The sequence below is a fragment of the Somniosus microcephalus genome, unplaced genomic scaffold, assembly GCF_052327205.1.
Source record: "Somniosus microcephalus isolate GS21.2 unplaced genomic scaffold, FLI_Smic_1.0 unresolved_chr4, whole genome shotgun sequence".
NCBI classification, from domain to species: domain Eukaryota; kingdom Metazoa; phylum Chordata; class Chondrichthyes; order Squaliformes; family Somniosidae; genus Somniosus; species Somniosus microcephalus.
Window position 1 is genome coordinate 46,371,857 of NW_028225182.1, and position 21,693 is coordinate 46,393,549.

The following is a 21,693-nucleotide window of genomic DNA, read 5'->3' on the forward strand; positions in this document are numbered from 1 at the left end:
AACCAGGGGCCACAGCCTCAGGATAAAGGTTAGGCCATTCAGGACTGAGAGGAGAAGAAATTTCTTCACACAGAGGGTGGTGAATCTTTGGAATTCTCTACCCCAGAGGGCTGTGGAGGCTCAGTCATTGCGTATGTTCAAAACAGAAGTCGGTAGATTTCTGACTGGTAAGGGCATCAAGAGATATGGCAATAGGGCCGGTGAATGGAATTGAGGCAGGAGATCAGCCATGATCTCATAGAATCCCCTACAGTTGCTTAAAAATCTGTTCCATTACCTCTTTTTTCCAGTTCTGACGAAAGGTTATCGACCTGAAACGTTAACTCTGTTTATCTCTTCGCAGAAGCTGCCTGACCTGCTGAGTATCTCCAGCATTTTCTGTTTCAATTCAGATTTCCAGCTTCTGCAGTATTTTCTCAGTTCGCATTTCTTTCATTGTGCAAAACAAGGTTATCGCTCAATTAATGACGCTTTGAAAGCAACATAAAAGTTCAACAAAATAAATACCGCTCAATCTGGGAGCTCGAACCCGCGAACTCTAAGATTAAGAGTCTCATGCTTTACCGACTGAGCTAGCCAGGCCTGTTAAAACTGCATTTCATTGTCGCTGATTGCAGTCAGGTACCTGGTGGCTCCGGCCCGGTCACAACAGCATGTCTGAGCCGCATTTCTGCAAACTACGAAACAAGTTCTCCAGAAGCCCAAGGCGTATAAGGAACTCAAGCAGCAATAATCCCTTTCATTAACCACAGGGGTTCAGGCAATTTTCTGATCGCAAAACGCTTTAGTCCTTGTCAATATATCTTGTCTATTTCCCGGAGATTCCCGATTCTGTCTTTCTCTCTGGCTCTGTTTATTGTGTCTGTGGCCACCTGCGGGTTGATTTTGAAGGAATACCTGTGTTTGTGTCTGCTTGTTACGTTAAACAAATGAGGGCATGAGGCGCCTCTGTGCATGACACTGAGGAATCAGGAGAAGGCAGGAGGAATGAAACAGTGTTTGTGGAACGTGTGTATATAAAAACAGCGCGGTTTAGATTGTAGGGCCTCGTGGCGCAACGGTAGCGCGTCTGACTCCAGATCAGAAGGCTGCGTGTTCAAATCACGTCGGGGTCACTGTTTTTCCGGGTAATTCCAGAATTATTGTTTTCTTTGCCGTTTCACAATAACCAGACACTTGCTCCAAAGACTGTCTCACTCTTTCCCCAGTGTCAGGGAGAGAAGCGCCACAATTCCTCATTTATTTAATGTGACAAAACACAAGCACAGGTATTCGCTCAAAATCAACCTGCAGGTGGTCACACAGAATAAACAGAGCCAGAGAGACAGGCAGAATCGGGAAACACCGGCAAATAGACGAGAGATATTGACAAGGTGAGAAAACGCTTTGCGATCAGAAAATTGCCTGAATCCCTGTGGTTAATGAAAGGGCTTTTGAAGCTTGATTTCCTTACACACCTTGGAATTCAGGTGAACCTGGTTCATGGTTTGCAGAACAAGTTAAACGCCTGGGTTAAACCAGAGGGAAGGAAATTCGACAGTTTAATGAGTTTGAAAGGAACATTTTTGACTTGTGCAGTTCGGTCAGAGAAATGCCAGTGAAAGGAAATCATTGCAGAAAGAGCGATTCTGTAGTGTCCCTTCTGTCTGAACAGTGCTTTCTCGATGCTCAATTCAGCAGAGGTTTCCGTAGTGTAGCGGTTATCACGTTCGCCTCACACGCGGAAAGTACCCGGTTCGAGCCCGGGCGGAAACATTATTTTTCTGTGAAATAAATTTAACAGGTTTCTTGTGTCAGGAGCAACGAACAATTTAAAGCAGACTCCTAAAATACACAGTGCGTAAATTCTGATAGGGTATAAATCTTCGTCAATGAATAAACTTTCACAAATTATTAAAGTTAAATTACTCAACTTTCGACTGTCCCTTACTGTGAGCATTTATTTCATTCTGCAAAACAACGCTTTCGGTTAATGAATGTTGATTGAAACAATTAAACCACTAAACTACCAGAACACACATTAAAGAGTTGATCACAATTGCTGATATTTCTTATCTTTTTTCTGGTGTTTTTTCAGCTCTTCGTCCTTTTCAGCTCCTGACTGCAGATATTCCTCTGATTAAACGTGAACAAACTGAAATATCTCGCAGCCCCGGCCTCGGTTAATACCAACAGATCTAAGCCGCATTTCAGGCCCGAAAACAAACCCATTAATTATTCGCTTCTCCCCAGCTCTAGAGCTCAGATTGATACTGCCCATCCCTGGAGCTGCAAGATAATAGGGACCCGGGACAAACATCCCCATACACCGAGCACAAGCTCAGGAAAACCCCGGGGGAGATGATATCCCGGTCACTGAGCCTTCAACAGCATTGAACAAGCACCCGGACGGAAACGTTCTTCATGTGGAAGTGATGAGATGCAGAAATTCATGAAGCGAGTCAGGATGGCCGAGCGGTCTAAGGCGCTGCGTTCAGGTCGCAGTCTCCTCTGGAGGCGTGGGTTCGAATCCCACTTCTGATAGTCTTTACTTTGAATTACCAAGCGGAACTCATTTATTTTCACACCACTGTCAAGCACTTTGGGACATCCCTTAAAAGTGGGATTCAGCAGTTCACCTGCTCCATTCACATAGAAGATAGGAGCAGGAGTAGGCCATTCGGCCCGTCGAGCCTGCTCCGCCATTTAATGAGATCATGGCTGATCATCCACATTCAGTACCCTGTCCCTGCTTTCTCCCCATATCCCGTTATCTCTTTAGCCTTAAGAAATATATCTAACTCCTTCTTGAATATATTTAATGAATTGGCCTCAACTGCCTTCTGTGGTACAGAATTCAACAGGTTCACCACTCTCTGGGTGAAGAAATTCCTCCTCATCTCAGCCCTAAGTGGCTTACCCCTTATCCTTAGACTGTGACCGCTGGTTCTGGATTCCCGCACCATCGGGATCATTCTTCCTGCATCTAGTGTGTCTAGTCCTGTTAGAATTTTGTAAGTTTCAATGAGATCCCCTCTCGTTCTTCTAAACTCTAGCGAATATAAGCCAAATCATCTCAATCTGTCTTCATACGTCATTCCTGCCATCCCATGTATCAGTCTGGTGAATCTTCGCTGCACTCCCTCCATGGCAAGAACATCCTTCCTCAGATAAGGTGACCAAAGCTGCACACAATACTCAAGGTATGGTCTCACCAAGGCCTTGTACAACTGCAGCAAGACATCCTTGCTCCTGTACTCGAAACCTCTCACTATAAAGGCCAACATTTGCCTTCTTAACCACCTGCTGCACCTGCATGCTTACCTTCAGCGATTGGTGTACACGGACACCCAGGTCTCATTGCAGTTCCCCTTTTCCCAATCTATTGACATTCTGATAATAAGCTGTCTTCCTGCTTTTGCCACCAAAGTTGATAACCTCACATTTATCCACATTATACTGCATCTGCCATGCTTCTGCTAGATCACCTAACCTGTCCATATCATACTGGAGTTTCTCTGCATCCTCCTCACAGCACACATGCCCACCCAGCTTTGTGTCGTCTGCAAACTTGGAGTTATTATATCAAGTTCAACCTTCTAGATCATTCATATATATTGTGAGTAGCTGGGGTCCTAGCACTTATCCCTGCCCTACCCCACGAGTAACTGCCTGCCACTTGGAAAAATACCCGTTTAGACATACTCTTTGCTTCCTGTCTGCCAACGAGTTCTCTATCCAAGTCAGTACCTTACCCCCGATCCCATGTGCTTTAACTTTGCACACCAATCTCTTATGTGGGACCTTATCGAAAGCCTTCTGAAAGTCCAAATACACCACATCCACTGGTTCTCCCTTATCTATTCTACAAGTTACATCCTCAAAAAATTTTAACATTTCCATCTGACCTGGTACTGAAAGTGGAGACGGTTCCACAGTGTAGCTGTTATCACGTTTGCGGAACCATTTGGTTGGAACTTGCTCCTTCTGCTTGTCCAGGGGCGAGATTGCTCTCCTGTGTGAGGAAATAACAACTAAGAACAAACGAATTAGGAGCTGGAGTAGCCCATATATTGTGTAAAATGAGATATGGGTAACAGTTAACAGTTAACATGCAAAGCACAAAACCTGCTGACAAGGGTGGTGCTGTTGCTGTTTGGTGAACCGACCGCTACCTAGCAGAAGCTGTACGCCAACTCTCCAACACCTCCTCCTACCTCCACCTGGACCATGACCCCACTACCGAATATCAAGTCACCATTTGCAAGACTGTCACTGACCTCGCATGAGAAGAGATTGAGTAAACTAGGACTGCAGTCTCTTGAATTCGGAAGAATGAGAGGGGATCTCATTAAGCATGCAAAATTATTACAGGGTTTGATCGGTTGGATGCTGGGAGAATGTTTCCCTTGGCCGGGAAGTCTAGAACCAGGGGCCACAGCCTCAGGATAAAGGTTAGGCCATTCAGGACTGAGAGGAGAAGAAATTTCTTCACACAGAGGGTGGTGAATCTTTGGAATTCTCTACCCCAGAGGGCTGTGGAGGCTCAGTCATTGCGTATGTTCAAAACAGAAGTCGGTAGATTTCTGACTGGTAAGGGCATCAAGAGATATGGCAATAGGGCCGGTGAATGGAATTGAGGCAGGAGATCAGCCATGATCTCATAGAATCCCCTACAGTTGCTTAAAAATCTGTTCCATTACCTCTTTTTTCCAGTTCTGACGAAAGGTTATCGACCTGAAACGTTAACTCTGTTTATCTCTTCGCAGAAGCTGCCTGACCTGCTGAGTATCTCCAGCATTTTCTGTTTCAATTCAGATTTCCAGCTTCTGCAGTATTTTCTCAGTTCGCATTTCTTTCATTGTGCAAAACAAGGTTATCGCTCAATTAATGACGCTTTGAAAGCAACATAAAAGTTCAACAAAATAAATACCGCTCAATCTGGGAGCTCGAACCCGCGAACTCTAAGATTAAGAGTCTCATGCTTTACCGACTGAGCTAGCCAGGCCTGTTAAAACTGCATTTCATTGTCGCTGATTGCAGTCAGGTACCTGGTGGCTCCGGCCCGGTCACAACAGCATGTCTGAGCCGCATTTCTGCAAACTACGAAACAAGTTCTCCAGAAGCCCAAGGCGTATAAGGAACTCAAGCAGCAATAATCCCTTTCATTAACCACAGGGGTTCAGGCAATTTTCTGATCGCAAAACGCTTTAGTCCTTGTCAATATATCTTGTCTATTTCCCGGAGATTCCCGATTCTGTCTTTCTCTCTGGCTCTGTTTATTGTGTCTGTGGCCACCTGCGGGTTGATTTTGAAGGAATACCTGTGTTTGTGTCTGCTTGTTACGTTAAACAAATGAGGGCATGAGGCGCCTCTGTGCATGACACTGAGGAATCAGGAGAAGGCAGGAGGAATGAAACAGTGTTTGTGGAACGTGTGTATATAAAAACAGCGCGGTTTAGATTGTAGGGCCTCGTGGCGCAACGGTAGCGCGTCTGACTCCAGATCAGAAGGCTGCGTGTTCAAATCACGTCGGGGTCACTGTTTTTCCGGGTAATTCCAGAATTATTGTTTTCTTTGCCGTTTCACAATAACCAGACACTTGCTCCAAAGACTGTCTCACTCTTTCCCCAGTGTCAGGGAGAGAAGCGCCACAATTCCTCATTTATTTAATGTGACAAAACACAAGCACAGGTATTCGCTCAAAATCAACCTGCAGGTGGTCACACAGAATAAACAGAGCCAGAGAGACAGGCAGAATCGGGAAACACCGGCAAATAGACGAGAGATATTGACAAGGTGAGAAAACGCTTTGCGATCAGAAAATTGCCTGAATCCCTGTGGTTAATGAAAGGGCTTTTGAAGCTTGATTTCCTTACACACCTTGGAATTCAGGTGAACCTGGTTCATGGTTTGCAGAACAAGTTAAACGCCTGGGTTAAACCAGAGGGAAGGAAATTCGACAGTTTAATGAGTTTGAAAGGAACATTTTTGACTTGTGCAGTTCGGTCAGAGAAATGCCAGTGAAAGGAAATCATTGCAGAAAGAGCGATTCTGTAGTGTCCCTTCTGTCTGAACAGTGCTTTCTCGATGCTCAATTCAGCAGAGGTTTCCGTAGTGTAGCGGTTATCACGTTCGCCTCACACGCGGAAAGTCCCCGGTTCGAGCCCGGGCGGAAACATTATTTTTCTGTGAAATAAATTTAACAGGTTTCTTGTGTCAGGAGCAACGAACAATTTAAAGCAGACTCCTAAAATACACAGTGCGTAAATTCTGATAGGGTATAAATCTTCGTCAATGAATAAACTTTCACAAATTATTAAAGTTAAATTACTCAACTTTCGACTGTCCCTTACTGTGAGCATTTATTTCATTCTGCAAAACAACGCTTTCGGTTAATGAATGTTGATTGAAACAATTAAACCACTAAACTACCAGAACACACATTAAAGAGTTGATCACAATTGCTGATATTTCTTATCTTTTTTCTGGTGTTTTTTCAGCTCTTCGTCCTTTTCAGCTCCTGACTGCAGATATTCCTCTGATTAAACGTGAACAAACTGAAATATCTCGCAGCCCCGGCCTCGGTTAATACCAACAGATCTAAGCCGCATTTCAGGCCCGAAAACAAACCCATTAATTATTCGCTTCTCCCCAGCTCTAGAGCTCAGATTGATACTGCCCATCCCTGGAGCTGCAAGATAATAGGGACCCGGGACAAACATCCCCATACACCGAGCACAAGCTCAGGAAAACCCCGGGGGAGATGATATCCCGGTCACTGAGCCTTCAACAGCATTGAACAAGCACCCGGACGGAAACGTTCTTCATGTGGAAGTGATGAGATGCAGAAATTCATGAAGCGAGTCAGGATGGCCGAGCGGTCTAAGGCGCTGCGTTCAGGTCGCAGTCTCCTCTGGAGGCGTGGGTTCGAATCCCACTTCTGACAGTCTTTACTTTGAATTACCAAGCGGAACTCATTTATTTTCACACCACTGTCAAGCACTTTGGGACATCCCTTAAAAGTGGGATTCAGCAGTTCACCTGCTCCATTCACATAGAAGATAGGAGCAGGAGTAGGCCATTCGGCCCGTCGAGCCTGCTCCGCCATTTAATGAGATCATGGCTGATCATCCACATTCAGTACCCTGTCCCTGCTTTCTCCCCATATCCCGTTATCTCTTTAGCCTTAAGAAATATATCTAACTCCTTCTTGAATATATTTAATGAATTGGCCTCAACTGCCTTCTGTGGTACAGAATTCAACAGGTTCACCACTCTCTGGGTGAAGAAATTCCTCCTCATCTCAGCCCTAAGTGGCTTACCCCTTATCCTTAGACTGTGACCGCTGGTTCTGGATTCCCGCACCATCGGGATCATTCTTCCTGCATCTAGTGTGTCTAGTCCTGTTAGAATTTTGTAAGTTTCAATGAGATCCCCTCTCGTTCTTCTAAACTCTAGCGAATATAAGCCAAATCATCTCAATCTGTCTTCATACGTCATTCCTGCCATCCCATGTATCAGTCTGGTGAATCTTCGCTGCACTCCCTCCATGGCAAGAACATCCTTCCTCAGATAAGGTGACCAAAGCTGCACACAATACTCAAGGTATGGTCTCACCAAGGCCTTGTACAACTGCAGCAAGACATCCTTGCTCCTGTACTCGAAACCTCTCACTATAAAGGCCAACATTTGCCTTCTTAACCACCTGCTGCACCTGCATGCTTACCTTCAGCGATTGATGTACACGGACACCCAGGTCTCATTGCAGTTCCCCTTTTCCCAATCTATTGACATTCTGATAATAAGCTGTCTTCCTGCTTTTGCCACCAAAGTTGATAACCTCACATTTATCCACATTATACTGCATCTGCCATGCTTCTGCTAGATCACCTAACCTGTCCATATCATACTGGAGTTTCTCTGCATCCTCCTCACAGCACACATGCCCACCCAGCTTTGTGTCGTCTGCAAACTTGGAGTTATTATATCAAGTTCAACCTTCTAGATCATTCATATATATTGTGAGTAGCTGGGGTCCTAGCACTTATCCCTGCCCTACCCCACGAGTAACTGCCTGCCACTTGGAAAAATACCCGTTTAGACATACTCTTTGCTTCCTGTCTGCCAACGAGTTCTCTATCCAAGTCAGTACCTTACCCCCGATCCCATGTGCTTTAACTTTGCACACCAATCTCTTATGTGGGACCTTATCGAAAGCCTTCTGAAAGTCCAAATACACCACATCCACTGGTTCTCCCTTATCTATTCTACAAGTTACATCCTCAAAAAATTTTAACATTTCCATCTGACCTGGTACTGAAAGTGGAGACGGTTCCACAGTGTAGCTGTTATCACGTTTGCGGAACCATTTGGTTGGAACTTGCTCCTTCTGCTTGTCCAGGGGCGAGATTGCTCTCCTGTGTGAGGAAATAACAACTAAGAACAAACGAATTAGGAGCTGGAGTAGCCCATATATTGTGTAAAATGAGATATGGGTAACAGTTAACAGTTAACATGCAAAGCACAAAACCTGCTGACAAGGGTGGTGCTGTTGCTGTTTGGTGAACCGACCGCTACCTAGCAGAAGCTGTACGCCAACTCTCCAACACCTCCTCCTACCTCCACCTGGACCATGACCCCACTACCGAATATCAAGTCACCATTTGCAAGACTGTCACTGACCTCGCATGAGAAGAGATTGAGTAAACTAGGACTGCAGTCTCTTGAATTCGGAAGAATGAGAGGGGATCTCATTAAGCATGCAAAATTATTACAGGGTTTGATCGGTTGGATGCTGGGAGAATGTTTCCCTTGGCCGGGAAGTCTAGAACCAGGGGCCACAGCCTCAGGATAAAGGTTAGGCCATTCAGGACTGAGAGGAGAAGAAATTTCTTCACACAGAGGGTGGTGAATCTTTGGAATTCTCTACCCCAGAGGGCTGTGGAGGCTCAGTCATTGCGTATGTTCAAAACAGAAGTCGGTAGATTTCTGACTGGTAAGGGCATCAAGAGATATGGCAATAGGGCCGGTGAATGGAATTGAGGCAGGAGATCAACCATGATCTCATAGAATCCCCTACAGTTGCTTAAAAATCTGTTCCATTACCTCTTTTTTCCAGTTCTGACGAAAGGTTATCGACCTGAAACGTTAACTCTGTTTATCTCTTCGCAGAAGCTGCCTGACCTGCTGAGTATCTCCAGCATTTTCTGTTTCAATTCAGATTTCCAGCTTCTGCAGTATTTTCTCAGTTCGCATTTCTTTCATTGTGCAAAACAAGGTTATCGCTCAATTAATGACGCTTTGAAAGCAACATAAAAGTTCAACAAAATAAATACCGCTCAATCTGGGAGCTCGAACCCGCGAACTCTAAGATTAAGAGTCTCATGCTTTACCGACTGAGCTAGCCAGGCCTGTTAAAACTGCATTTCATTGTCGCTGATTGCAGTCAGGTACCTGGTGGCTCCGGCCCGGTCACAACAGCATGTCTGAGCCGCATTTCTGCAAACTACGAAACAAGTTCTCCAGAAGCCCAAGGCGTATAAGGAACTCAAGCAGCAATAATCCCTTTCATTAACCACAGGCGTTCAGGCAATTTTCTGATCGCAAAACGCTTTAGTCCTTGTCAATATATCTTGTCTATTTCCCGGAGATTCCCGATTCTGTCTTTCTCTCTGGCTCTGTTTATTGTGTCTGTGGCCACCTGCGGGTTGATTTTGAAGGAATACCTGTGTTTGTGTCTGCTTGTTACGTTAAACAAATGAGGGCATGAGGCGCCTCTGTGCATGACACTGAGGAATCAGGAGAAGGCAGGAGGAATGAAACAGTGTTTGTGGAACGTGTGTATATAAAAACAGCGCGGTTTAGATTGTAGGGCCTCGTGGCGCAACGGTAGCGCGTCTGACTCCAGATCAGAAGGCTGCGTGTTCAAATCACGTCGGGGTCACTGTTTTTCCGGGTAATTCCAGAATTATTGTTTTCTTTGCCGTTTCACAATAACCAGACACTTGCTCCAAAGACTGTCTCACTCTTTCCCCAGTGTCAGGGAGAGAAGCGCCACAATTCCTCATTTATTTAATGTGACAAAACACAAGCACAGGTATTCGCTCAAAATCAACCTGCAGGTGGTCACACAGAATAAACAGAGCCAGAGAGACAGGCAGAATCGGGAAACACCGGCAAATAGACGAGAGATATTGACAAGGTGAGAAAACGCTTTGCGATCAGAAAATTGCCTGAATCCCTGTGGTTAATGAAAGGGCTTTTGAAGCTTGATTTCCTTACACACCTTGGAATTCAGGTGAACCTGGTTCATGGTTTGCAGAACAAGTTAAACGCCTGGGTTAAACCAGAGGGAAGGAAATTCGACAGTTTAATGAGTTTGAAAGGAACATTTTTGACTTGTGCAGTTCGGTCAGAGAAATGCCAGTGAAAGGAAATCATTGCAGAAAGAGCGATTCTGTAGTGTCCCTTCTGTCTGAACAGTGCTTTCTCGATGCTCAATTCAGCAGAGGTTTCCGTAGTGTAGCGGTTATCACGTTCGCCTCACACGCGGAAAGTCCCCGGTTCGAGCCCGGGCGGAAACATTATTTTTCTGTGAAATAAATTTAACAGGTTTCTTGTGTCAGGAGCAACGAACAATTTAAAGCAGACTCCTAAAATACACAGTGCGTAAATTCTGATAGGGTATAAATCTTCGTCAATGAATAAACTTTCACAAATTATTAAAGTTAAATTACTCAACTTTCGACTGTCCCTTACTGTGAGCATTTATTTCATTCTGCAAAACAACGCTTTCGGTTAATGAATGTTGATTGAAACAATTAAACCACTAAACTACCAGAACACACATTAAAGAGTTGATCACAATTGCTGATATTTCTTATCTTTTTTCTGGTGTTTTTTCAGCTCTTCGTCCTTTTCAGCTCCTGACTGCAGATATTCCTCTGATTAAACGTGAACAAACTGAAATATCTCGCAGCCCCGGCCTCGGTTAATACCAACAGATCTAAGCCGCATTTCAGGCCCGAAAACAAACCCATTAATTATTCGCTTCTCCCCAGCTCTAGAGCTCAGATTGATACTGCCCATCCCTGGAGCTGCAAGATAATAGGGACCCGGGACAAACATCCCCATACACCGAGCACAAGCTCAGGAAAACCCCGGGGGAGATGATATCCCGGTCACTGAGCCTTCAACAGCATTGAACAAGCACCCGGACGGAAACGTTCTTCATGTGGAAGTGATGAGATGCAGAAATTCATGAAGCGAGTCAGGATGGCCGAGCGGTCTAAGGCGCTGCGTTCAGGTCGCAGTCTCCTCTGGAGGCGTGGGTTCGAATCCCACTTCTGATAGTCTTTACTTTGAATTACCAAGCGGAACTCATTTATTTTCACACCACTGTCAAGCACTTTGGGACATCCCTTAAAAGTGGGATTCAGCAGTTCACCTGCTCCATTCACATAGAAGATAGGAGCAGGAGTAGGCCATTCGGCCCGTCGAGCCAGCTCCGCCATTTAATGAGATCATGGCTGATCATCCACATTCAGTACCCTGTCCCTGCTTTCTCCCCATATCCCGTTATCTCTTTAGCCTTAAGAAATATATCTAACTCCTTCTTGAATATATTTAATGAATTGGCCTCAACTGCCTTCTGTGGTACAGAATTCAACAGGTTCACCACTCTCTGGGTGAAGAAATTCCTCCTCATCTCAGCCCTAAGTGGCTTACCCCTTATCCTTAGACTGTGACCGCTGGTTCTGGATTCCCGCACCATCGGGATCATTCTTCCTGCATCTAGTGTGTCTAGTCCTGTTAGAATTTTGTAAGTTTCAATGAGATCCCCTCTCGTTCTTCTAAACTCTAGCGAATATAAGCCAAATCATCTCAATCTGTCTTCATACGTCATTCCTGCCATCCCATGTATCAGTCTGGTGAATCTTCGCTGCACTCCCTCCATGGCAAGAACATCCTTCCTCAGATAAGGTGACCAAAGCTGCACACAATACTCAAGGTATGGTCTCACCAAGGCCTTGTACAACTGCAGCAAGACATCCTTGCTCCTGTACTCGAAACCTCTCACTATAAAGGCCAACATTTGCCTTCTTAACCACCTGCTGCACCTGCATGCTTACCTTCAGCGATTGGTGTACACGGACACCCAGGTCTCATTGCAGTTCCCCTTTTCCCAATCTATTGACATTCTGATAATAAGCTGTCTTCCTGCTTTTGCCACCAAAGTTGATAACCTCACATTTATCCACATTATACTGCATCTGCCATGCTTCTGCTAGATCACCTAACCTGTCCATATCATACTGGAGTTTCTCTGCATCCTCCTCACAGCACACATGCCCACCCAGCTTTGTGTCGTCTGCAAACTTGGAGTTATTATATCAAGTTCAACCTTCTAGATCATTCATATATATTGTGAGTAGCTGGGGTCCTAGCACTTATCCCTGCCCTACCCCACGAGTAACTGCCTGCCACTTGGAAAAATACCCGTTTAGACATACTCTTTGCTTCCTGTCTGCCAACGAGTTCTCTATCCAAGTCAGTACCTTACCCCCGATCCCATGTGCTTTAACTTTGCACACCAATCTCTTATGTGGGACCTTATCGAAAGCCTTCTGAAAGTCCAAATACACCACATCCACTGGTTCTCCCTTATCTATTCTACAAGTTACATCCTCAAAAAATTTTAACATTTCCATCTGACCTGGTACTGAAAGTGGAGACGGTTCCACAGTGTAGCTGTTATCACGTTTGCGGAACCATTTGGTTGGAACTTGCTCCTTCTGCTTGTCCAGGGGCGAGATTGCTCTCCTGTGTGAGGAAATAACAACTAAGAACAAACGAATTAGGAGCTGGAGTAGCCCATATATTGTGTAAAATGAGATATGGGTAACAGTTAACAGTTAACATGCAAAGCACAAAACCTGCTGACAAGGGTGGTGCTGTTGCTGTTTGGTGAACCGACCGCTACCTAGCAGAAGCTGTACGCCAACTCTCCAACACCTCCTCCTACCTCCACCTGGACCATGACCCCACTACCGAATATCAAGTCACCATTTGCAAGACTGTCACTGACCTCGCATGAGAAGAGATTGAGTAAACTAGGACTGCAGTCTCTTGAATTCGGAAGAATGAGAGGGGATCTCATTAAGCATGCAAAATTATTACAGGGTTTGATCGGTTGGATGCTGGGAGAATGTTTCCCTTGGCCGGGAAGTCTAGAACCAGGGGCCACAGCCTCAGGATAAAGGTTAGGCCATTCAGGACTGAGAGGAGAAGAAATTTCTTCACACAGAGGGTGGTGAATCTTTGGAATTCTCTACCCCAGAGGGCTGTGGAGGCTCAGTCATTGCGTATGTTCAAAACAGAAGTCGGTAGATTTCTGACTGGTAAGGGCATCAAGAGATATGGCAATAGGGCCGGTGAATGGAATTGAGGCAGGAGATCAGCCATGATCTCATAGAATCCCCTACAGTTGCTTAAAAATCTGTTCCATTACCTCTTTTTTCCAGTTCTGACGAAAGGTTATCGACCTGAAACGTTAACTCTGTTTATCTCTTCGCAGAAGCTGCCTGACCTGCTGAGTATCTCCAGCATTTTCTGTTTCAATTCAGATTTCCAGCTTCTGCAGTATTTTCTCAGTTCGCATTTCTTTCATTGTGCAAAACAAGGTTATCGCTCAATTAATGACGCTTTGAAAGCAACATAAAAGTTCAACAAAATAAATACCGCTCAATCTGGGAGCTCGAACCCGCGAACTCTAAGATTAAGAGTCTCATGCTTTACCGACTGAGCTAGCCAGGCCTGTTAAAACTGCATTTCATTGTCGCTGATTGCAGTCAGGTACCTGGTGGCTCCGGCCCGGTCACAACAGCATGTCTGAGCCGCATTTCTGCAAACTACGAAACAAGTTCTCCAGAAGCCCAAGGCGTATAAGGAACTCAAGCAGCAATAATCCCTTTCATTAACCACAGGGGTTCAGGCAATTTTCTGATCGCAAAACGCTTTAGTCCTTGTCAATATATCTTGTCTATTTCCCGGAGATTCCCGATTCTGTCTTTCTCTCTGGCTCTGTTTATTGTGTCTGTGGCCACCTGCGGGTTGATTTTGAAGGAATACCTGTGTTTGTGTCTGCTTGTTACGTTAAACAAATGAGGGCATGAGGCGCCTCTGTGCATGACACTGAGGAATCAGGAGAAGGCAGGAGGAATGAAACAGTGTTTGTGGAACGTGTGTATATAAAAACAGCGCGGTTTAGATTGTAGGGCCTCGTGGCGCAACGGTAGCGCGTCTGACTCCAGATCAGAAGGCTGCGTGTTCAAATCACGTCGGGGTCACTGTTTTTCCGGGTAATTCCAGAATTATTGTTTTCTTTGCCGTTTCACAATAACCAGACACTTGCTCCAAAGACTGTCTCACTCTTTCCCCAGTGTCAGGGAGAGAAGCGCCACAATTCCTCATTTATTTAATGTGACAAAACACAAGCACAGGTATTCGCTCAAAATCAACCTGCAGGTGGTCACACAGAATAAACAGAGCCAGAGAGACAGGCAGAATCGGGAAACACCGGCAAATAGACGAGAGATATTGACAAGGTGAGAAAACGCTTTGCGATCAGAAAATTGCCTGAATCCCTGTGGTTAATGAAAGGGCTTTTGAAGCTTGATTTCCTTACACACCTTGGAATTCAGGTGAACCTGGTTCATGGTTTGCAGAACAAGTTAAACGCCTGGGTTAAACCAGAGGGAAGGAAATTCGACAGTTTAATGAGTTTGAAAGGAACATTTTTGACTTGTGCAGTTCGGTCAGAGAAATGCCAGTGAAAGGAAATCATTGCAGAAAGAGCGATTCTGTAGTGTCCCTTCTGTCTGAACAGTGCTTTCTCGATGCTCAATTCAGCAGAGGTTTCCGTAGTGTAGCGGTTATCACGTTCGCCTCACACGCGGAAAGTCCCCGGTTCGAGCCCGGGCGGAAACATTATTTTTCTGTGAAATAAATTTAACAGGTTTCTTGTGTCAGGAGCAACGAACAATTTAAAGCAGACTCCTAAAATACACAGTGCGTAAATTCTGATAGGGTATAAATCTTCGTCAATGAATAAACTTTCACAAATTATTAAAGTTAAATTACTCAACTTTCGACTGTCCCTTACTGTGAGCATTTATTTCATTCTGCAAAACAACGCTTTCGGTTAATGAATGTTGATTGAAACAATTAAACCACTAAACTACCAGAACACACATTAAAGAGTTGATCACAATTGCTGATATTTCTTATCTTTTTTCTGGTGTTTTTTCAGCTCTTCGTCCTTTTCAGCTCCTGACTGCAGATATTCCTCTGATTAAACGTGAACAAACTGAAATATCTCGCAGCCCCGGCCTCGGTTAATACCAACAGATCTAAGCCGCATTTCAGGCCCGAAAACAAACCCATTAATTATTCGCTTCTCCCCAGCTCTAGAGCTCAGATTGATACTGCCCATCCCTGGAGCTGCAAGATAATAGGGACCCGGGACAAACATCCCCATACACCGAGCACAAGCTCAGGAAAACCCCGGGGGAGATGATATCCCGGTCACTGAGCCTTCAACAGCATTGAACAAGCACCCGGACGGAAACGTTCTTCATGTGGAAGTGATGAGATGCAGAAATTCATGAAGCGAGTCAGGATGGCCGAGCGGTCTAAGGCGCTGCGTTCAGGTCGCAGTCTCCTCTGGAGGCGTGGGTTCGAATCCCACTTCTGATAGTCTTTACTTTGAATTACCAAGCGGAACTCATTTATTTTCACACCACTGTCAAGCACTTTGGGACATCCCTTAAAAGTGGGATTCAGCAGTTCACCTGCTCCATTCACATAGAAGATAGGAGCAGGAGTAGGCCATTCGGCCCGTCGAGCCAGCTCCGCCATTTAATGAGATCATGGCTGATCATCCACATTCAGTACCCTGTCCCTGCTTTCTCCCCATATCCCGTTATCTCTTTAGCCTTAAGAAATATATCTAACTCCTTCTTGAATATATTTAATGAATTGGCCTCAACTGCCTTCTGTGGTACAGAATTCAACAGGTTCACCACTCTCTGGGTGAAGAAATTCCTCCTCATCTCAGCCCTAAGTGGCTTACCCCTTATCCTTAGACTGTGACCGCTGGTTCTGGATTCCCGCACCATCGGGATCATTCTTCCTGCATCTAGTGTGTCTAGTCCTGTTAGAATTTTGTAAGTTTCAATGAGATCCCCTCTCGTTCTTCTAAACTCTAGCGAATATAAGCCAAATCATCTCAATCTGTCTTCATACGTCATTCCTGCCATCCCATGTATCAGTCTGGTGAATCTTCGCTGCACTCCCTCCATGGCAAGAACATCCTTCCTCAGATAAGGTGACCAAAGCTGCACACAATACTCAAGGTATGGTCTCACCAAGGCCTTGTACAACTGCAGCAAGACATCCTTGCTCCTGTACTCGAAACCTCTCACTATAAAGGCCAACATTTGCCTTCTTAACCACCTGCTGCACCTGCATGCTTACCTTCAGCGATTGGTGTACACGGACACCCAGGTCTCATTGCAGTTCCCCTTTTCCCAATCTATTGACATTCTGATAATAAGCTGTCTTCCTGCTTTTGCCACCAAAGTTGATAACCTCACATTTATCCACATTATACTGCATCTGCCATGCTTCTGCTAGATCACCTAACCTGTCCATATCATACTGGAGTTTCTCTGCATCCTCCTCACAGCACACATGCCCACCCAGCTTTGTGTCGTCTGCAAACTTGGAGTTATTATATCAAGTTCAACCTTCTAGATCATTCATATATATTGTGAGTAGCTGGGGTCCTAGCACTTATCCCTGCCCTACCCCACGAGTAACTGCCTGCCACTTGGAAAAATACCCGTTTAGACATACTCTTTGCTTCCTGTCTGCCAACGAGTTCTCTATCCAAGTCAGTACCTTACCCCCGATCCCATGTGCTTTAACTTTGCACACCAATCTCTTATGTGGGACCTTATCGAAAGCCTTCTGAAAGTCCAAATACACCACATCCACTGGTTCTCCCTTATCTATTCTACAAGTTACATCCTCAAAAAATTTTAACATTTCCATCTGACCTGGTACTGAAAGTGGAGACGGTTCCACAGTGTAGCTGTTATCACGTTTGCGGAACCATTTGGTTGGAACTTGCTCCTTCTGCTTGTCCAGGGGCGAGATTGCTCTCCTGTGTGAGGAAATAACAACTAAGAACAAACGAATTAGGAGCTGGAGTAGCCCATATATTGTGTAAAATGAGATATGGGTAACAGTTAACAGTTAACATGCAAAGCACAAAACCTGCTGACAAGGGTGGTGCTGTTGCTGTTTGGTGAACCGACCGCTACCTAGCAGAAGCTGTACGCCAACTCTCCAACACCTCCTCCTACCTCCACCTGGACCATGACCCCACTACCGAATATCAAGTCACCATTTGCAAGACTGTCACTGACCTCGCATGAGAAGAGATTGAGTAAACTAGGACTGCAGTCTCTTGAATTCGGAAGAATGAGAGGGGATCTCATTAAGCATGCAAAATTATTACAGGGTTTGATCGGTTGGATGCTGGGAGAATGTTTCCCTTGGCCGGGAAGTCTAGAACCAGGGGCCACAGCCTCAGGATAAAGGTTAGGCCATTCAGGACTGAGAGGAGAAGAAATTTCTTCACACAGAGGGTGGTGAATCTTTGGAATTCTCTACCCCAGAGGGCTGTGGAGGCTCAGTCATTGCGTATGTTCAAAACAGAAGTCGGTAGATTTCTGACTGGTAAGGGCATCAAGAGATATGGCAATAGGGCCGGTGAATGGAATTGAGGCAGGAGATCAGCCATGATCTCATAGAATCCCCTACAGTTGCTTAAAAATCTGTTCCATTACCTCTTTTTTCCAGTTCTGACGAAAGGTTATCGACCTGAAACGTTAACTCTGTTTATCTCTTCGCAGAAGCTGCCTGACCTGCTGAGTATCTCCAGCATTTTCTGTTTCAATTCAGATTTCCAGCTTCTGCAGTATTTTCTCAGTTCGCATTTCTTTCATTGTGCAAAACAAGGTTATCGCTCAATTAATGACGCTTTGAAAGCAACATAAAAGTTCAACAAAATAAATACCGCACAATCTGGGAGCTCGAACCCGCGAACTCTAAGATTAAGAGTCTCATGCTTTACCGACTGAGCTAGCCAGGCCTGTTAAAACTGCATTTCATTGTCGCTGATTGCAGTCAGGTACCTGGTGGCTCCGGCCCGGTCACAACAGCATGTCTGAGCCGCATTTCTGCAAACTACGAAACAAGTTCTCCAGAAGCCCAAGGCGTATAAGGAACTCAAGCAGCAATAATCCCTTTCATTAACCACAGGGGTTCAGGCAATTTTCTGATCGCAAAACGCTTTAGTCCTTGTCAATATATCTTGTCTATTTCCCGGAGATTCCCGATTCTGTCTTTCTCTCTGGCTCTGTTTATTGTGTCTGTGGCCACCTGCGGGTTGATTTTGAAGGAATACCTGTGTTTGTGTCTGCTTGTTACGTTAAACAAATGAGGGCATGAGGCGCCTCTGTGCATGACACTGAGGAATCAGGAGAAGGCAGGAGGAATGAAACAGTGTTTGTGGAACGTGTGTATATAAAAACAGCGCGGTTTAGATTGTAGGGCCTCGTGGCGCAACGGTAGCGCGTCTGACTCCAGATCAGAAGGCTGCGCGTTCAAATCACGTCGGGGTCACTGTTTTTCCGGGTAATTCCAGAATTATTGTTTTCTTTGCCGTTTCACAATAACCAGACACTTGCTCCAAAGACTGTCTCACTCTTTCCCCAGTGTCAGGGAGAGAAGCGCCACAATTCCTCATTTATTTAATGTGACAAAACACAAGCACAGGTATTCGCTCAAAATCAACCTGCAGGTGGTCACACAGAATAAACAGAGCCAGAGAGACAGGCAGAATCGGGAAACACCGGCAAATAGACGAGAGATATTGACAAGGTGAGAAAACGCTTTGCGATCAGAAAATTGCCTGAATCCCTGTGGTTAATGAAAGGGCTTTTGAAGCTTGATTTCCTTACACACCTTGGAATTCAGGTGAACCTGGTTCATGGTTTGCAGAACAAGTTAAACGCCTGGGTTAAACCAGAGGGAAGGAAATTCGACAGTTTAATGAGTTTGAAAGGAACATTTTTGACTTGTGCAGTTCGGTCAGAGAAATGCCAGTGAAAGGAAATCATTGCAGAAAGAGCGATTCTGTAGTGTCCCTTCTGTCTGAACAGTGCTTTCTCGATGCTCAATTCAGCAGAGGTTTCCGTAGTGTAGCGGTTATCACGTTCGCCTCACACGCGAAAGGTCCCCGGTTCGAGCCCGGGCGGAAACATTATTGTTCTGTGAAATAAATTTAACAGGTTTCTTGTGTCAGGAGCAACGAACAATTTAAAGCAGACTCCTAAAATACACAGTGCGTAAATTCTGATAGGGTATAAATCTTCGTCAATGAATAAACTTTCACAAATTATTAAAGTTAAATTACTCAACTTTCGACTGTCCCTTACTGTGAGCATTTATTTCATTCTGCAAAACAACGCTTTCGGTTAATGAATGTTGATTAAAACAATTAAACCACTAAACTACCAGAACACACATTAAAGAGTTGATCACAATTGCTGATATTTCTTATCTTTTTTCTGGTGTTTTTCCAGCTCTTGGTCCTTTTCAGCTCCTGACTGCGGATATTCCTCTGATTAAACGTGAACAAACTGAAATATCTCGCAGCCCCGGCCTCGGTTAATACCAACAGATCTAAGCCGCATTTCAGGCCCGAAAACAAACCCATTAATTATTCGCTTCTCCCCAGCTCCAGAGCTCAGATTGATACTGCCCATCCCTGGAGCTGCAAGATAATAGGGACCCGGGACAAACATCCCCATACACCGAGCACAACCTCAGGAAAACCCCGGGGGAGATGATATCCCGGTCACTGAGCCTTCAACAGCATTGAACAAGCACCCGGACGGAAACGTTCTTCATGTGGAAGTGATGAGATGCAGAAATTCATGAAGCGAGTCAGGATGGCCGAGCGGTCTAAGGCGCTGCGTTCAGGTCGCAGTCTCCTCTGGAGGCGTGGGTTCGAATCCCACTTCTGACAGTCTTTACTTTGAATTACCAAGCGGAACTCATTTATTTTCACACCACTGTCAAGCACTTTGGGACATCCCTTAAAAGTGGGATTCAGCAGTTCACCTGCTCCATTCACATAGAAGATAGGAGCAGGAGTAGGCCATTCGGCCCGTCGAGCCTGCTCCGCCATTTAATGAGATCATGGCTGATCATCCACATTCAGTACCCTGTCCCTGCTTTCTCCCCATATCCCGTTATCTCTTTAGCCTTAAGAAATATATCTAACTCCTTCTTGAATATATTTAATGAATTGGCCTCAACTGCCTTCTGTGGTACAGAATTCAACAGGTTCACCACTCTCTGGGTGAAGAAATTCCTCCTCATATCAGCCCTAAGTGGCTTACCCCTTATCCTTAGACTGTGACCGCTGGTTCTGGATTCCCGCACCATCGGGATCATTCTTCCTGCATCTAGTGTGTCTAGTCCTGTTAGAATTTTGTAAGTTTCAATGAGATCCCCTCTCGTTCTTCTAAACTCTAGCGAATATAAGCCAAATCATCTCAATCTGTCTTCATACGTCATTCCTCCCATCCCATGTATCAGTCTGCTGAATCTTCGCTGCACTCCCTCCATGGCAAGAACATCCTTCCTCAGATAAGGTGACCAAAGCTGCACACAATACTCAAGGTATGGTCTCACCAAGGCCTTGTACAACTGCAGCAAGACATCCTTGCTCCTGTACTCGAAACCTCTCACTATAAAGGCCAACATTTGCCTTCTTAACCACCTGCTGCACCTGCATGCTTACCTTCGGCGATTGGTGTACACGGACACCCAGGTCTCATTGCAGTTCCCCTTTTCCCAATCTATTGACATTCTGATAATAAGCTGTCTTCCTGTTTTTGCCACCAAAGTTGATAACCTCACATTTATCCACATTATACTGCATCTGCCATGCTTCTGCTAAATCACCTAACCTGTCCATATCATACTGGAGTTTCTCTGCATCCTCCTCACAGCACACATGCCCACCCAGCTTTGTGTCGTCTGCAAACTTGGAGTTATTATATCAAGTTCAACCTTCTAGATCATTCATATATATTGTGAGTAGCTGGGGTCCTAGCACTTATCCCTGCCCTACCCCACGAGTAACTGCCTGCCACTTGGAAACATACCCGTTTAGACATACTCTTTGCTTCCTGTCTGCCAACCAGTTCTCTATCCAAGTCAGTACCTTACCCCCGATCCCATGTGCTTTAACTTTGCACACCAATCTCTTATGTGGGACCTTATCGAAAGCCTTCTGAAAGTCCAAATACACCACATCCACTGGTTCTCCCTTATCTATTCTACCAGTTACATCCTCAAAAAATTTTAACATTTCCATCTGACCTGGTACTGAAAGTGGAGACGGTTCCACAGTGTAGCTGTTTTCACGTTTGCGGAACCATTTGGTTGGAACTTGCTCCTTCTGCTTGTCCAGGGGCGAGATTGCTCTCCTGTGTGAGGAAATAACAACTAAGAACAAACGAATTAGGAGCTGGAGTAGCCCATATATTGTGTAAAATGAGATATGGG

The 21,693-nt window shown here is 45.1% G+C and overlaps 15 non-coding genes across 15 annotated transcripts; all 15 read left to right on the plus strand.

Annotated features, from left to right (window-relative positions):
- The first annotated feature begins 1,043 nt into the window (after nucleotides 1-1,043).
- trnaw-cca (transfer RNA tryptophan (anticodon CCA)) lies at nucleotides 1,044-1,115 on the plus strand. Its single transcript has one exon. It is a non-coding gene; the product is annotated as a tRNA-Trp (tRNA).
- Nucleotides 1,116-1,682: 567 nt separating this feature from the next.
- trnav-cac (transfer RNA valine (anticodon CAC)) lies at nucleotides 1,683-1,755 on the plus strand. Its single transcript has one exon. It is a non-coding gene; the product is annotated as a tRNA-Val (tRNA).
- A 685-nt stretch (nucleotides 1,756-2,440) lies between these two features.
- trnal-cag (transfer RNA leucine (anticodon CAG)) lies at nucleotides 2,441-2,523 on the plus strand. The gene has a single exon. It is a non-coding gene; the product is annotated as a tRNA-Leu (tRNA).
- Nucleotides 2,524-5,448: 2,925 nt separating this feature from the next.
- Nucleotides 5,449-5,520, plus strand: trnaw-cca (transfer RNA tryptophan (anticodon CCA)). The gene has a single exon. It is a non-coding gene; the product is annotated as a tRNA-Trp (tRNA).
- A 567-nt stretch (nucleotides 5,521-6,087) lies between these two features.
- On the plus strand, nucleotides 6,088-6,160 carry trnav-cac (transfer RNA valine (anticodon CAC)). Its single transcript has one exon. It is a non-coding gene; the product is annotated as a tRNA-Val (tRNA).
- A 685-nt stretch (nucleotides 6,161-6,845) lies between these two features.
- Nucleotides 6,846-6,928, plus strand: trnal-cag (transfer RNA leucine (anticodon CAG)). Its single transcript has one exon. It is a non-coding gene; the product is annotated as a tRNA-Leu (tRNA).
- A 2,925-nt stretch (nucleotides 6,929-9,853) lies between these two features.
- trnaw-cca (transfer RNA tryptophan (anticodon CCA)) lies at nucleotides 9,854-9,925 on the plus strand. Its single transcript has one exon. It is a non-coding gene; the product is annotated as a tRNA-Trp (tRNA).
- A 567-nt stretch (nucleotides 9,926-10,492) lies between these two features.
- On the plus strand, nucleotides 10,493-10,565 carry trnav-cac (transfer RNA valine (anticodon CAC)). Its single transcript has one exon. It is a non-coding gene; the product is annotated as a tRNA-Val (tRNA).
- A 685-nt stretch (nucleotides 10,566-11,250) lies between these two features.
- On the plus strand, nucleotides 11,251-11,333 carry trnal-cag (transfer RNA leucine (anticodon CAG)). The gene has a single exon. It is a non-coding gene; the product is annotated as a tRNA-Leu (tRNA).
- A 2,925-nt stretch (nucleotides 11,334-14,258) lies between these two features.
- trnaw-cca (transfer RNA tryptophan (anticodon CCA)) lies at nucleotides 14,259-14,330 on the plus strand. Its single transcript has one exon. It is a non-coding gene; the product is annotated as a tRNA-Trp (tRNA).
- Nucleotides 14,331-14,897: 567 nt separating this feature from the next.
- Nucleotides 14,898-14,970, plus strand: trnav-cac (transfer RNA valine (anticodon CAC)). The gene has a single exon. It is a non-coding gene; the product is annotated as a tRNA-Val (tRNA).
- A 685-nt stretch (nucleotides 14,971-15,655) lies between these two features.
- trnal-cag (transfer RNA leucine (anticodon CAG)) lies at nucleotides 15,656-15,738 on the plus strand. Its single transcript has one exon. It is a non-coding gene; the product is annotated as a tRNA-Leu (tRNA).
- A 2,925-nt stretch (nucleotides 15,739-18,663) lies between these two features.
- On the plus strand, nucleotides 18,664-18,735 carry trnaw-cca (transfer RNA tryptophan (anticodon CCA)). The gene has a single exon. It is a non-coding gene; the product is annotated as a tRNA-Trp (tRNA).
- A 567-nt stretch (nucleotides 18,736-19,302) lies between these two features.
- On the plus strand, nucleotides 19,303-19,375 carry trnav-cac (transfer RNA valine (anticodon CAC)). Its single transcript has one exon. It is a non-coding gene; the product is annotated as a tRNA-Val (tRNA).
- Nucleotides 19,376-20,060: 685 nt separating this feature from the next.
- On the plus strand, nucleotides 20,061-20,143 carry trnal-cag (transfer RNA leucine (anticodon CAG)). The gene has a single exon. It is a non-coding gene; the product is annotated as a tRNA-Leu (tRNA).
- The last annotated feature ends 1,550 nt before the right edge of the window (nucleotides 20,144-21,693 follow it).